The following is a 14381-nucleotide window of genomic DNA, read 5'->3' on the forward strand; positions in this document are numbered from 1 at the left end:
ATTGTCCTGTATATGACCCCAAGTGCATCAATATTGTTCAATCAGACCTTCATTTCAGGGGACATCTAGTGATCAGCAATAAAAATCAACATTCCCATCAATATCGGCATGTGGACTAAATTTGTTTTGAAGAATTATTTAGGGATAAACATTATACTGAAGACCGAGAGAATGGAAAATAGTAAAAGTGGGATTAGCCCACAAGAGGTCTTGATTTGCTTTTGAAATGATCAACAATAAGACTTAAAATACTTAAAGGCCATGAGATTCCAGTGTGATAGGAAACTGTTCCTTTGATGTATAGCTGAACAGTCAGGGATTATCAGTTTGATTGAATTAGTCAACAAAGCTAGAACAGTGACAATGACACCAATCCTAAATCACATGAAAGGTTTTCCTAAAAGCTTAGTAATCATGGATCACAAGGCCATCTGTGTCCCGTGGATGATTCCAAATCATTGCCATCTGTCAAGCTATGCATAGATGTCTTAAATTGGCTCTTTATTCTATTAAGGAAATCCTTTTATCAGATATCTGTTTACCTGCGGAGTAATTAGTGCCTTCTATTTTGTAACAGTTTAGAATCACATCAAATAAAGAATGAACTTTTCTTTCCATCACAGGTTGCTAGCAGGTCATCCGTTCAAACGAGGGACAGAAGTCAGAAATTGGAAAGTGGAATTCTCCTTGTCTAACCTTGAGATATTCTCTGTAGCAGTGGGAAATCTGGATTTCTTGCAAAGTCTCTCTTGAGATCTGAACTCATCAGCAAATGTTCATTTGCCATCAGTGACATCTTCTGCAGTGATGTATGAAGAAAGGTCCTTGCCAAAAAAGGGGCCAATATTCCTTGTTATATTTTGGACAGACCAGAACAGATGGTGTAATAGAACTTAGTACAGTTGTTCCCTGTGGTTTTAGTACCGTTGAAACTCTGCAGGAGACGAGTCATCCATGATATTTGTTTTGGATCTTTTTGCAGAGTAATCCAGAACTAATCCTCATATCCCCATCTTCTTTGCTGGAGAGTTGTTTAATTTATCCAACCATTCCCTGTAATAAAGCATTCTGTGCTCTAACAACCCATCAAAATGAACTTCAAAGTGTGGCAAAACTCAGCAGTCAGGCGGCATCTGTGGAGACAGAAACAGAATTAATATGTGTAGAAAGGAACAACATATGCTGGTTTATACCGAGGATAGACACAACATGCTGGAGTTAGTCAGCGGGTCAGGCAGCATCTCTAGAGAAAAGGAATAGGTGACATTTTGGGTTGGATACAAAATGCACCTCTCTCTCAGCCAACAATGGGCCATTATAGATTCCACACTTCCTGAAGTAATCTGTCGCCGTCCCTGTTTTGTTCTGGGCTTTTCTATCTTTCAGGCTGAAGAAGGGTTCAAACCTAAAACATCACCTACTCCTTTTCTCCAAAGATGCTGACTGACATGCTGAGCTTCTCCAGCATTTTGTGTCCATTTTCAACAGAATTAAAATATCAGGACATATGGCATGGAAACAGGCCCTTCGGCCCTATTCGTCCATGCCAACCTAGATCCCCTAACTGAACTAGTTCCACGTGTCCCTGTTGGCCTAATAAACCTTTCCTATCCATGTATCAAGGTCATTAACCTTTCATCAGTAAAGGAGTATTGGATTTTTCTATAAACTCTCTAACTTAGTTAATAATCATTTTGAACAGATATTGATGGACCATTTTTATATTTATGATAGGAAGCAAGGTCAGTCATCTAATGCCTTTCACATAATAATAAAAATAATGTTTTGTTTATAGGGACAGTGCATATTAATTAACATTTTGCATGTAAATATGCGAGATTGTAGCCAATCAGTAGCTAATTTCCGTCTCTAGTCCCAGGCAAAGGTAGGTGAAGTGTCTTGCCCAAGGACACTTCCTTTCTTTGGGATATCTCATTATTGAGATATTTTGAAACATAATCTCTGTGGTGCTGTCAAAAATGTAGCAGCCGATGTGGCCCCGAAAGCTACCCACAAACAGCAATGACAGTGTCATTAATATTATATCACATTTCAATGCCTGATCTGTGGCACTAGGCACAGGCTGTACATTAGGCTCCTCTTAAAATAGAAACATAGAAAATAGGTGCAGGACTAGGCTATTTGGCCCTTTGAGTCAGTGTCACCATTCAATATGATCATGGCTGATCATCCAAAATCAGTACCCCGTTCCTGCTTTCTCCCCATATGCCTTGATTCTGTTAGACCTAAGAGCTATAACTAAATCTTTCTTGAAAACTTCCAGTGAATTGGCCCCCACTGCCTTCTGTGGCAGAGAATTCCAAAGATTCACAACTCTCTGGGTGAAAATGTTTTTCCTCAACTCAGTCCTAAATGGCCTACCCCTTATTATTAAAACTGTGACCCCTGGTTCTGGGCTCCCCCAACATCGAGAAAAAAATTCCTGCATCTAGCCTGTCCAATTCCTTAAGAATTTAATATATTTCTATAAGATATCCTCGCATCCTTCTAAATTCCACCGAACATAAGCCCAGCCGATCCATTCTTTCATCATATGTCAGTCCCGCCATCCCGGGAATTAACCTGGTAAACCTACGCTGCACTCCCTCAATAGCAAGAATGTCCTTCCTCAAATTAGGAGACCAAAACTGCACACAATACTGCAGGTGTAGTCTCACCAAGGCCATGTACAACTACAGTAGGACCTCCTTGCTCCTATACTCAAATCTTCTCGCTATGAAGGCCAACATGCCATTTGCTTTCTTCACTGCCTGCTGTACCTGCATGCTTACTTTCAGTAACTGATGTACATGGACACCTAGGGTAGACAACAATGCTGGAGAAACTCAGCGGGTGAGGCAGCATCTATGGAGCGTAGGAATAGGTGACGTTTTGGGTCAGACTGAAGAAGGGTTTCGACCCGAAACATCACCTATTCCTTCGCTCCATAGATGCTGCCTCACCCGCTGAGTTTCGCCAGCATTGTTGTCTACCTTCAATTTTTCCAGCATCTACAGTTCTTTCTTAAACAATACAAGGACACCCAGGTCTCGTCCTTGATTATGCTGGTGGCCTTGCCAAGGCAGCATGGTATAGATGGAGTCAATGGAAGGGAGGTTAGTTTGCGTGATGGTCTGGGCTTTATCCACAATTCTCTGCAATTTCTTGCGGTCTTGGATGGAGCTGTTCCCAAACCATGCTGTGATGCATCCCGCCAAAATAGTTTCTCCTGTGCATCTGTGGAAGTTGGTGAGAGTTGTGGGCGACATTCTAAGCCTTCTATGGAACTAGAGGCTTTGGTGTGCTTTCCTGACCATTGCTTCGATATGGCTGGTCTAGGAAGAGTTGTTGGTGATATTTACTCCTAGGAACTTGAAGCTTTCAGCCAGTTCTACTCGTCGCCGTCAACGTATACAGGGGTATGTGTAACGCTTCGCTTCCTGTAGTCAATCATTATCTCCTTTCTCTTGCTGACATTGAGAGGAAGGTTGTTGTCTTGACACCAGGTTCAGAGGTTCATAATCTCCTTCCTGTACCCTGTCTCGTGATTATTTTATATCCGGCCCACAATGTGTGTTGTGTCTGAAAATGTGTAAATTGTGTTGGGTTTGTATTTGGCTGCACAGTCCTGGGTGTATAAGGAGTAAAGAAGGGGGCAAAGAACACATCCTTGTGGAGCACTAATGTTGAGGATTATTGTGGAGGATGATTGGTCACCAATTTGACAATTGTCCACACTGCGTAGGATAGAGCTAGTGTACGGGCGATCGTTGGTCGATGCAGACTCGGTTTGGTTGTAGGGCCTGTTGCTACTCTGTATCTCTAAGATTCTATGCACACCTAAGATATTCTGTATGAACTTGAATTAGAGCAAAAAGGCCTTCTGAGAAAAAGTTGCAGTGAGGAACAACTTTTAGGACCAACCCACCTCCTCCCATCAACTCCCCTGAGAACTCAGCACTAAACACAAAGTGTTGGATGAACAGCGGGTTAAGCAGCATTTATGGAAGGAATGGACACACTACATTTCAGGTCGGCACCTTACTTCAGACCCCAATAACTCAATTTGGTTTTAATAGCCCCATGTTTGTGAAAAGAATGGATCTTATTTTTACATGTTTCAAAGAAACTCATCAAAACTTGCCTCCGGCTTTTCCCACCCTCATATCGGTCCAAAGAAGGGTCTCGACCCGAAACGTTGCCTATTTCCTTCGCTCCATAGATGCTGCCTCACCCGCTGAGTTTCTCCAGCATTTTTGTCTACCTCCGGATTTTCAAGATATTTTACAAATGTTACAGGTTAAAAAGATGGAAAATATCAATGGTGTCTGGAAAGTCGAGGTGGATAGTGTAATGCTGGGGCCAGTAGTGGGTGCATGCAAGGGTTGCTTTGTGGAAGCTGTGAGATGTCAACTTTGTGTAGGAAGGAACTACAGATGCTGGTTTATACTGAAGATGGACACAGAATGCTGGATAAATTCAGCGGATCAGGCAGCATCTCTGGAGAAAAGGAATAGATGATCTTTCAGGTCGGAACTCTTCTTCAGTCTCAAAGTGGAGTGGGGGTGGGGAATCCGTTTCTCCAGAGATGCACCCTGACCTGTTGAGTTACACCAGCACTTTGTGTCTATCTTTGGTAAAAACCAGATGTCAACTTTGTTGTGCTTACTACCTCATGTGTAGATGAATTAGACTTTGGTCTCCAAGGCTGAAAGGACAGCAAGCAAAGGCACCTGGAGGTGATCCAGTTGAACCTGTCAACTTGACAATGAAGCCGGAATGGTTGAATGCTCCCTACATGGGAATATTCATGACAAGAGTGAAGGAGCAACACTGAGAATGACCTTTCTCTGAAGAAGATTGCTGATCCACTCACCAATGCTGACCTATCAATCAGCTGACAGTAACTTGATTTCAATCAGAGCTCTCTGTTTCTCATTAAATCAAGTCGGAAGTAGAATCATACGTAAATTGCAACCTGTTGATGAGGCTAGCAGACACTGTATTGTAGTGGAATACACTTTTGGTCTCTGAGCCGTATAATTCGGACTGGACATATTGAAACAATTATTACATCTTGGATTGAAGCCTGATAAATATAATGTGTTGGAGCTGGCAAGTAGATTTTAAATCTCTATACGTTTTTCTTGCTTATTCTTAAAGGAACATATAATACCTTCTACAGGTTCAGGAGATCCTGGAGTGTTCTTTGGCTAGGCCAGTACTTTTGGTGTGTGGTATAGTGTACACCTTTCTGGTGTTGTACTAGTATAAACCCAATGCCCCTGCTATTATTATTGGGCAGTAGAGCCATCATTTCCCTGGACACTCTCAACACCACGCAAGCTACAAAGGAAAGGGGCTTAATGATTTTCTGTCCAATAAGTCAAAATTCTATTTGCTTGCAACACTAATATTGAGGTGCCAGCAAATGTTTTGCTGACAGCTGTGGCAGATTGAACTTCTCTCTTGGTCTGTAGGATATACCTCCTCTCACCCACTCTCTTGCAAGGAAGCTGTCTCATTCTCACTGTTTCTCCGTTTCCGCCGCTTCTGTTCTCAAGACAAGGCTTTCCACTCTAAGAAAGAGTCCTCTTTCTTCAGGACGCATTGTTTTCTCTGCCCTGCTGACGTGCATCGAGCCCTAACCCGTGTCTCCTCCGTTACCCGCTCTTCTGCTCTCGCTGCCCCTCCCCTCATACAGAACAGGGATAGGAGTTCCCAAGGTCCTCAACTTTCAACACACCAATCCCCGCAACCTACACATTTTTCTCGGACATTTCTGCGACCTACAACGTGATCCTGCCACCAGTCACATTCCCGTCCCCACCTCTTTCTGCTTTCCGCAAAAAGTCATAGAGTGATACAGTGTGGAAACAGGTCCTTCGGCCCTACTCGCCCACACCGTCCAACAATGTCCCAGCTCCATTAGTCCCACTTGCCTGCGCTTGGTCCATACCTGTCCTTTCCCTGTACCTGTCTAACTGTTTCTTAAACGATGGGATAATCCCAGCCTCAACTACCTTCTCTTGGCAGCTTGTTCCATACACCCACCACCCTACTCTCTCCATTGCTCCTTGCTTCGCTCATCCCTTCCCAATCCAGACACTATCCCATGCATCCTCATGAGGTACAATACCTGTCACCACACTTCTTCTCTCATCTCCATTCAGAGCCCTAAACAGCCTTCCAGCTGATACAATGGTTTCCCTGCACCTCATATATTGCAATCAGTTCTCTTTACGTGGCCTCCTGTACGTCAATATGAACAAGTGTCGACTTGACAACCGTTTTGTCGAACATACGCTCTGTCCCCCAACTAACTGGAGCACTTTGTTTGTTGTTAGCCACTTCAACTCCCCTTCCCATTCCCATACAGATGTGTATGTCCTGGACCTCCTCCATTGCCAGGGTGAGGTTCACATAAACCACATCTCATATTCCACTTGCATAGCTTACCATCCAACAGCATGAACTTTGAATCCTCAAGTTTCAGGTAAACCCACACTACCCTTTCCTTTTAATCTACTCTGGTCCTCCCATACACATCTTTTTTTCCCACTCGCTTACCCCTCAACCCTCCATCTCCCCCTCCCCTACCCCTCCTTCCCTCCCTCACCCCCCTCCCCTCCCCCTCCTCCCCCCGAAACTTCATTTCCCATCCACCTTCTGCTCATCATCCACTGCTGGTTCTTGATTCCCCTACTCTGTGTAAAATACTTGAGCATTCACCCTATCTATTCTCATGATTTATACACCTTTGTAGGATCACCCCTCATCCTCCAAGTAAGTTGGAAAGGGGTGCGGAAGAGGTTGACTAGGATATTACCAGAACTTCCGGGCCTGGGTTATAGGGATAAGCAGGATATGCTGGGACTCTTCTCTTTATGGAGTGCAGTCGGCAAAGGGGAGATGTTATTGAAGTGTGAAAAACCATGAGGAAGCTATAGAAGTGAATACAGTTACAACTTTCAAATGGCATTTGAGCAGATGTATGAATACGGAATGATTTGGTAGAATATTGGCCAAATGCAGGTAATTGAGACTAGCCCAGAATGCTCAGCATGGACAAGTTGTACCAAAGGGCCTGTTTCCATACTCTGTAGCTCTATGACTGTGACGTGTAGGAAGGAATTGCAGATGGTGGTTTACACTGAAGATAGACACAACATGCTGGAGTAACCCAGCGGGTCAGGCAACATCTCTGGAGAAAAGGAATTGGTGAGGTTTCGTTTCAGGTTGAAACCTTCTATGACTTCAGGTCATCTCCCAGTGACACTGGTGTCTGCATCTGCTCCATGGTATGTCAACAACAAAATAGCTGATTCTCCATCTTTGAGAAATGACCGTTAATCGTTTTCCTTGACAGCGCACCAGTCTTAAGGGCCTGTCCCACTTAGGCGATTTTTTTGGCGACTGCCGGCGACTAGTTTTAATGGAATTCATCTACGACATCTGGCGACAACCTGCGACAGCGCCTACGACAACCTACGACAGCAAAAATTGTCGCCAAATGTCGCCAAAAGCATGGTGGTTTTATGCTCCAGTAATAATTTGAAATATATCAGTCAAGTTTTGTCAAAACTGCATAAGGTTGGAAATTTGATGAATATAGTAAAAAAAAGATGTGAGAAACAGCCTGATAGGCTTTGAACATGGCATTAAATGCGTCAAATACATTTCCCTGGTATTTAAATATGAATAGACTCCAATCGCAACCATTATGATTTCATGGTCTTTAGTTTAATTTAGTTTAATTTATTGTCACGTGTACTGATGTACGGTGAAGAGTATTTTTGTTACGAGCTATCTAGTCAGTAGATTGACTATACATGATTACAATTGAGCTGTCCACATTGTACAGGTACAGGACAAAGGGAATAACGTTTAGTGCAAGATAAATTCCGGTATGATCCGATTAAGATAGTCCAAGGGTCTCCAGTGAGGTAGAGGGTAGGACAGGACCGCTCTCTAGTTGTGATAGGATGGTTCAGTGGCCTGATAGCAGGTAGGAAGAAACTGTCCCTGAATCTGGAGGTGTGTATTTTCACACTTCTGCACCTCTTGCCTGATGGAGGTGAAGAGAGAGTGACCAGGTTGAGACTTGATCTTATTATGCTGGTGGCCTTGCCTAGGCAGAGTGAAGTATAGATCGAGTAAATGGAAGTGTGGTTGGATTGCGTGATGGTTTGGGCTGTGTCCACAAATCTCACTGCCTCGATTTTCACAACCATTGTGCCCTGGTTCAATGTAGTTTGACTGCTCTGGGTTGTCATGACCCTAACTCCAGTCACTTTGTTAGTTTAGGACATGTTGCCTGTTGTGATAATTGGATTTGCCTGTTGGACAGATGTTGCATTTGTATGTAGTTGATCATTGGGAGGTTGGCTCCTATGAACATATCTGTCTTAGGTTTCTTCCTCGCTTAAGCTCCACAATCTGTATCTAGCATGAAATACCTGATGTAAAGAAACCGCCTTGCATACGAATACAATAATCAAAATATTTGGCATATTTGGATTTTATTGACCCAGAATACAGAGTCAGTGCTCATCTCACCAATTTATTGATTCTGTACGCCACCATTCTTAATTTAGCCTCAAAGGAACTAATCTAGATGCAAGAAGCGCCATAGTGATTGTAATCATGTATTGTCTTTCTGCTGACTAGTTAGCACGCAACAAAAGCTTTTCATTGTACCTCGGTACACATGACAATAAATTAAACTAAACTAAACTAAATATTGAAGTTATTGCCTCACAACTCTAGGGATTCTGACTGATAATCTTGTATAGGTGTGTAAAATAATGAGGGGAATAGATAGGGAGAATGCACAATATTTTTCCCATGGTAGGGGAATCAAGAACTAGAGGGCAGAGGATTAAGGTGAAAGGGGAAAGATTTAATAGGAACCTGAGGGATACCTTTTTCCCACAAAGGGTGGTGAATACATGGAACAAGCTGCTGGAGGAGGTAGTTGAGGCAGGTACTGTAACAACATTTAAGAAATATTTGGACAGGTGCTAGGATAGGAAAGGTTTAGAGGGATATGGGCTAAATGCGGGCAGGTGGGACTAGTGTACATGGGGCATCTTGGTCGGCATGGACGAGTTGAGCCAAAGGCCCTGTTTCCATGCCGTATGATTCTATAACAAAACATTTTATGGTTGCTGCTGTAACGCATGTAATTCACACACCACAAGCTCGCTCAGAAAGCAAGGTGACCAACGGCAAAGAAAGGCAGCAAACCTGCATTATGCAGCACCACTCATTTCGCAATTTGCTTGAAATTATAGTTTTTTTTAGAAATACAGCAGGGAAACTGGCCCTTTGGCCCACCGAGTCAATGCCGACCAGAGATCCCCGCACATTAACACTATCCTAGTTACAATTTTACCAAAGCCAATTAACCTACAAACCTGTACATCTTTTGAGTATGGGAGGAAACCGGAGAAATCCCATGCAAATCATTTGGAGAATGTACAGACTCCGTACAGACAGCACCCATAGTCAAGATCGAACCCAAGTCTCTGACGCTGTAAGGCAGCAACTCTACGCCACTGTTCCGCCCTAAATGGGAGATTGCTCTGCTATAAGTAAATGGGAGTGTAACTACCAAAATACATTTGAACATATCTATCACTCTTACGCAATTGCCAGCAGCATGACAGAGCCAGAGAGCAGAATATACTTAGAATTTAGTATTACCTTTTCTATACATTTTTTAAGTTATCTCAACATTATTCAAATTTCATGGACCCCCTACAATCTTTGACGTCCATCCACAACAGTCCTCACCCCTCATGTTGGGGACCTCTGCTTTAAGGTAATGTGTAGGAAAGAACTGCAGATGCTCCTTTAAATCGAAGGTAGACACAAAACGTTGGAGAAACTCAGCGGGTGAGGCAGCATCTATGGAGCGAAGGAAATAGGCGACGTTTCAGGTCGAGACCCTTCTTCAGACTGATGTGAGGGTGGGGGGGGCGGGAAGAAGAAAGGAAGAGCCGGAGACAGTGGGCTGAGGGAGAGCTGGGAAGGGGAGGAGAAAGGAGGGACTACCTGAAATTGGAGAATTCAACGTGGGGTGTAAACTGCCCAAGCGAAATATGAGGTGCTGCTCCTCCAATTTACGGTGGGCCTCACTCTGGCCATGGAGGAGGCCCAGGACAGAAAGATCGGATTCGGAATGGGAGGGGGAGTTGAAGTGCTGAGCCACTGGGAGATCAGGTTGGTTATTGCGAACCGAGCGGAGGTGTTGGGCAAAGTGATCGCCAAGCCTGCGCTTGGTCTCACCGATGTAGAGCAGCTGACACCTAGAGCAGCGGATGCAATAGATGAGTCTACTCCATTACGCTTTAAGGTGATGATTTTGTGCTGATCAGCATCACACCAGAAACTATTTACTTTATACCATACATAACAAAGGCACAAAATGCTCCTGAATGTATTAGTATATAAGGCCTGATTATCAGATGGGGAAGGGTTGGCTCGTTGGAGACAAAATAGTGGAGGTTAAATTACTGCCTGTCCCTTGTGTCGGCTGAAGTTGTTACAGTCTGCTTCACGAGGTCCTGTTCAAAAAAAAGTCTCTCCTCTTTGTAAATAATTGGTTTCTGGTCTCGCTTGCATCCAAAGGCACGTAGCGTGCCTGGAGGGCATCTGGAGTCGGGAGGACACTGATTGTGTAACCCTCTCCAGTCAGTAAAAGCCAGAGGGGATGTTAAGGAACCCCACAAAAAATGAGATATACGGTTACTTTTGGTCGGCAGTGAAATGTGAGAATTCTGCTGGGATCTTTGCCTGTCTTTAAAACTTGGTAATTACATAACCTTAACTGTCTGCACTAGGGCACAATGCCTTTGAAAGGTATCTGTTGTATATGAACACATTATGTCTTCAAAGGCACACAGTGTCGTTTCCTTAATTCTCAACATCCTTGGATTGTCGCTACACCAAAGATCGAGGGACTATCTCTTTCCACTAGTCTTCCGAGAACGTAATTTAAAACTCCAGAGAAAGAAAGCCCAATCAATGGCACTGTACCTTTTCAAAGTAGGACCATTTAGCTATTCAATTTTGAGTTCCTCAATTTGTCATTGTAGCCAAGGAGAAGGGAAATGAGCGCTGTAAATACTTTGTACCCTAACCCTTTCGGCACCATGTGGGAACTTTTCACTTGAAAGAGAATTGTCAGCATTGAGCAGAGGGGAAGCTGCTGCAATTTGAGAAAGGATGAGCTGCTTCACTTTGAAAATTGCTCAAAGTGAGCTATCGTTATCCGACAGATGTGGACGGTGAGGCAGCAAGGAAAAATGCAGCTCGGCTCCCCTAAACTTTGACCCCAACAGGATGAGAAAAAAGTCAAACACATCTGCGGCACACTTTGATGCTGGAGACATTTTGCAGTGATTGTCAATGTAACTGGAATAATAACAAGCACTTGTAACAATCATTCCCAATAACATTATCAAAAGTTAAATACACCGACTTATGTCATTTAAAAAAAAAAGATTTAGTACTGATTTTCCTTGTGAAATCAAGTATAGTTGCATACAGTGGAGCTGTAGTGAAGATAGACACAAAAAGCTGGAGTAAATCAGCGGGTCAAGCAGCATCTCTGGAGAAAAGGAATAGGTGACATATCAGGTCGAGACCCTTTTACAGACTGAGAGTCAGGGGAAAGGGAAATGAGAGATATAGATTAATAGATGGTGATATAGAGAGATATAGAACCAATGAATGAAAGAAATGCAAAAAGTAACAATGATCAAGGGAATGTAGAGCCCACAATGGTCAATTGTTGGCTGTGGGGAAAGTGTTAACGAGTTAAACAGACGGTGAAACTCAATAGGACGACAGTGAAACTAGTAGGATGACTGGGGTGGGGGAGTGATGAAGAGAGAGGGGATGCAGGGGTTACTTGAAGATAGAGAAATCAATATTCATACCATTGGGTTGTAAACTGCCCAAGCAAAATATGAGGTTTTGTTCCTCCAATTTGCTTTTGGTCTCACTCTGACAATGAAGGAGGCCCAGGACAGAAGGGTCAGTGTGGGAATGGGAAGGGGAGTTAAAGGGTTTGGCAGAAGAGTGCACTATTAATGATTCACTTGGCAAATGGTCTCAGCTCATTTGTGGACCCACTGTAGGGAATAAGTTCATAAGTCATAGAAGCAAAATTAGGCCACTCGGCACATCAAGTCTACTCCATCATACAATCGTGGCTGATCTATCTTTCCCTCCCAACCCCATTCTCCTGCCTTCTCCGCATAACCCTTGACACCTTTACTAATCAAGAATCTGTCAATCTCCGCCTAAAAAATACCCATCCATGCTAGTCCCATCTGCCTGTGTTTGGCCCATATCCTTCCAAATATACCTTGTCAATGTATCCATCTATATAATCAAGAGCCTGTCAATCTCCAATGAATTCGCCTCCACAGTCATCTGTGGCAATGAATTCCACACACTCACCACACTCTAATTAAAGATATTCCTCCTCATCTCCTTTCTAAAAGTTCGTCCTTTCTGGTCATAGATTCTCCCTCTAGTGGAAACATCCTCTCTGCATCCACTCTATCCAGGCCTTTCAGTATTCGGTGCATTTCAATGAGGTCCCTCCTCATCCATCCAAAATTGATCCATCTCTGTGCACTTGCGCAGAATGCACAATCCTCCAAGTAGGGACCACATTGACGCATATACCATAGGGTCATAGAGGCATACAGCATGGAAACAGACCCTTCGGCCTAATTCGCCCAGCCCATGCCAACCAAGATGCTACATTTACACTAGTCCCACCTGCCTATGTTTGGCCCATATCCCTCTAAACCTTTGCGATCTAATTTTCCAAATTTAGACATAGAAAGCTGCAGTAACTCAGCGGGACAGACAGCATCTCTGGAGAGAAGGAATGGGTGGTGTTTCGGGTCGAGACCCTTCTTCAGACTGGTATACAGATGCTCTCTCTCTCTCTCTTTCTCTCTTTCTCTGTTTCTCTCTCTCACCCTACCGCAAAACTCACACAGACACACAGCGCACATACACACGCACACAGGCAGAGTCTTTGCCCACTGCCTCCTTCCATAACACCACACCTTCACCTCTCACGTCCCAGTGTCTGCTATCCCTGACTCCCTTTGCAGAGTCCCCACACACACTGCACCCCTGGATTCTGATCCTTACCCTCGGTGGTAACTGCTGTATATTGAAAGTGGGGGATTGAGTGATGGTAATGCCATTGAATGCCATAATGAGATAGCTGGATGTTTTCTTGTAACATATCGCCATGGCCTGGCAATTGTGTGATGTAAGTGACAGCAGGATTTGTTAATCTCTCTCCAATACCTCATTAGAGACACAAGTGAAAGGCACAATGGCGATGGTGCCGGCTAAAAGTGGGTGGTGATGACTTCTTAATTACAGGTGGTCCATCTGAGAAGATATAAGTGGAAATGAAATAAGGAAGAAACAAAAGATCAGGGAAAATGGAGATGGGGGAAGAAAGACGATGTTGGGACTGTGAGCATAAGACGCTGGAGAAGAAAAGCACTCCAGATGCTAAAATAAAAACAGAAGCTGGTGGAAATACGCAGCAGATTGAGTTGATTCCTTTACATGGGAACTGGCCATGTCTGATAGTTGCTGCCTCACAACACTAGAGACCCAGGTTCAACCCTGACCTCGGGTGCTGGAGTTTGTACGTTCTCCCTGTGACCACGTGAGTTTCCTCTGAGTGCTCCGGCCCCCCCCCACATCCCAATGATGTGTGAATTTGCAGGTTAATTAGCCTCTGTAAATTGCCCTTAGTGTGTAGGGAACGGATTAGAAAGTGGGATAACTTAGAATTCGTGTGAACGGTGATCAATGGTCAGTGTGGACTCGATGGGCCGAAGAGCCTGCTCCCATGCCGTATGTCTAAATTAAATCTAGGTTCTGAGGGCTGTATGTAATGAAAGATAAAATGCTGTCTTTGAGCTTAGGTAGGACTTGATGGTCAGAAAGTTTAGAATGGAAATCGGATGGATAATTGTAGTGATCAGCAACTGAGATCTCAGTGTCATCTTAGTTGATTTAAAATAATTAGTTAGGTTTAGTTTATTAATATCACGTGTACGGGGTACATTGAAAAGGCCTTTAGTTGCGTGCTACCCAACCAGCAACAAGCAATACATGATTACAATCAAGCCACCCACAGCGTACAATTACACAAATAAAGGTATAACATTTAGTGCAGGATTAAGTCCAGTAAAGTCCAATTTTAGATAGTTTGAAAGTCTCAAATGAGGTAGATGGGAGGACAGGATCACTTTCTTGTTGGTCAATCAATCTGCTTTTGGTTCCTTCACAATAGTAGACTCCATGGTGCAACATCACACGTT

Source organism: Amblyraja radiata, chromosome 1 (genome assembly GCF_010909765.2).
Source record: "Amblyraja radiata isolate CabotCenter1 chromosome 1, sAmbRad1.1.pri, whole genome shotgun sequence".
Taxonomy (NCBI): domain Eukaryota; kingdom Metazoa; phylum Chordata; class Chondrichthyes; order Rajiformes; family Rajidae; genus Amblyraja; species Amblyraja radiata.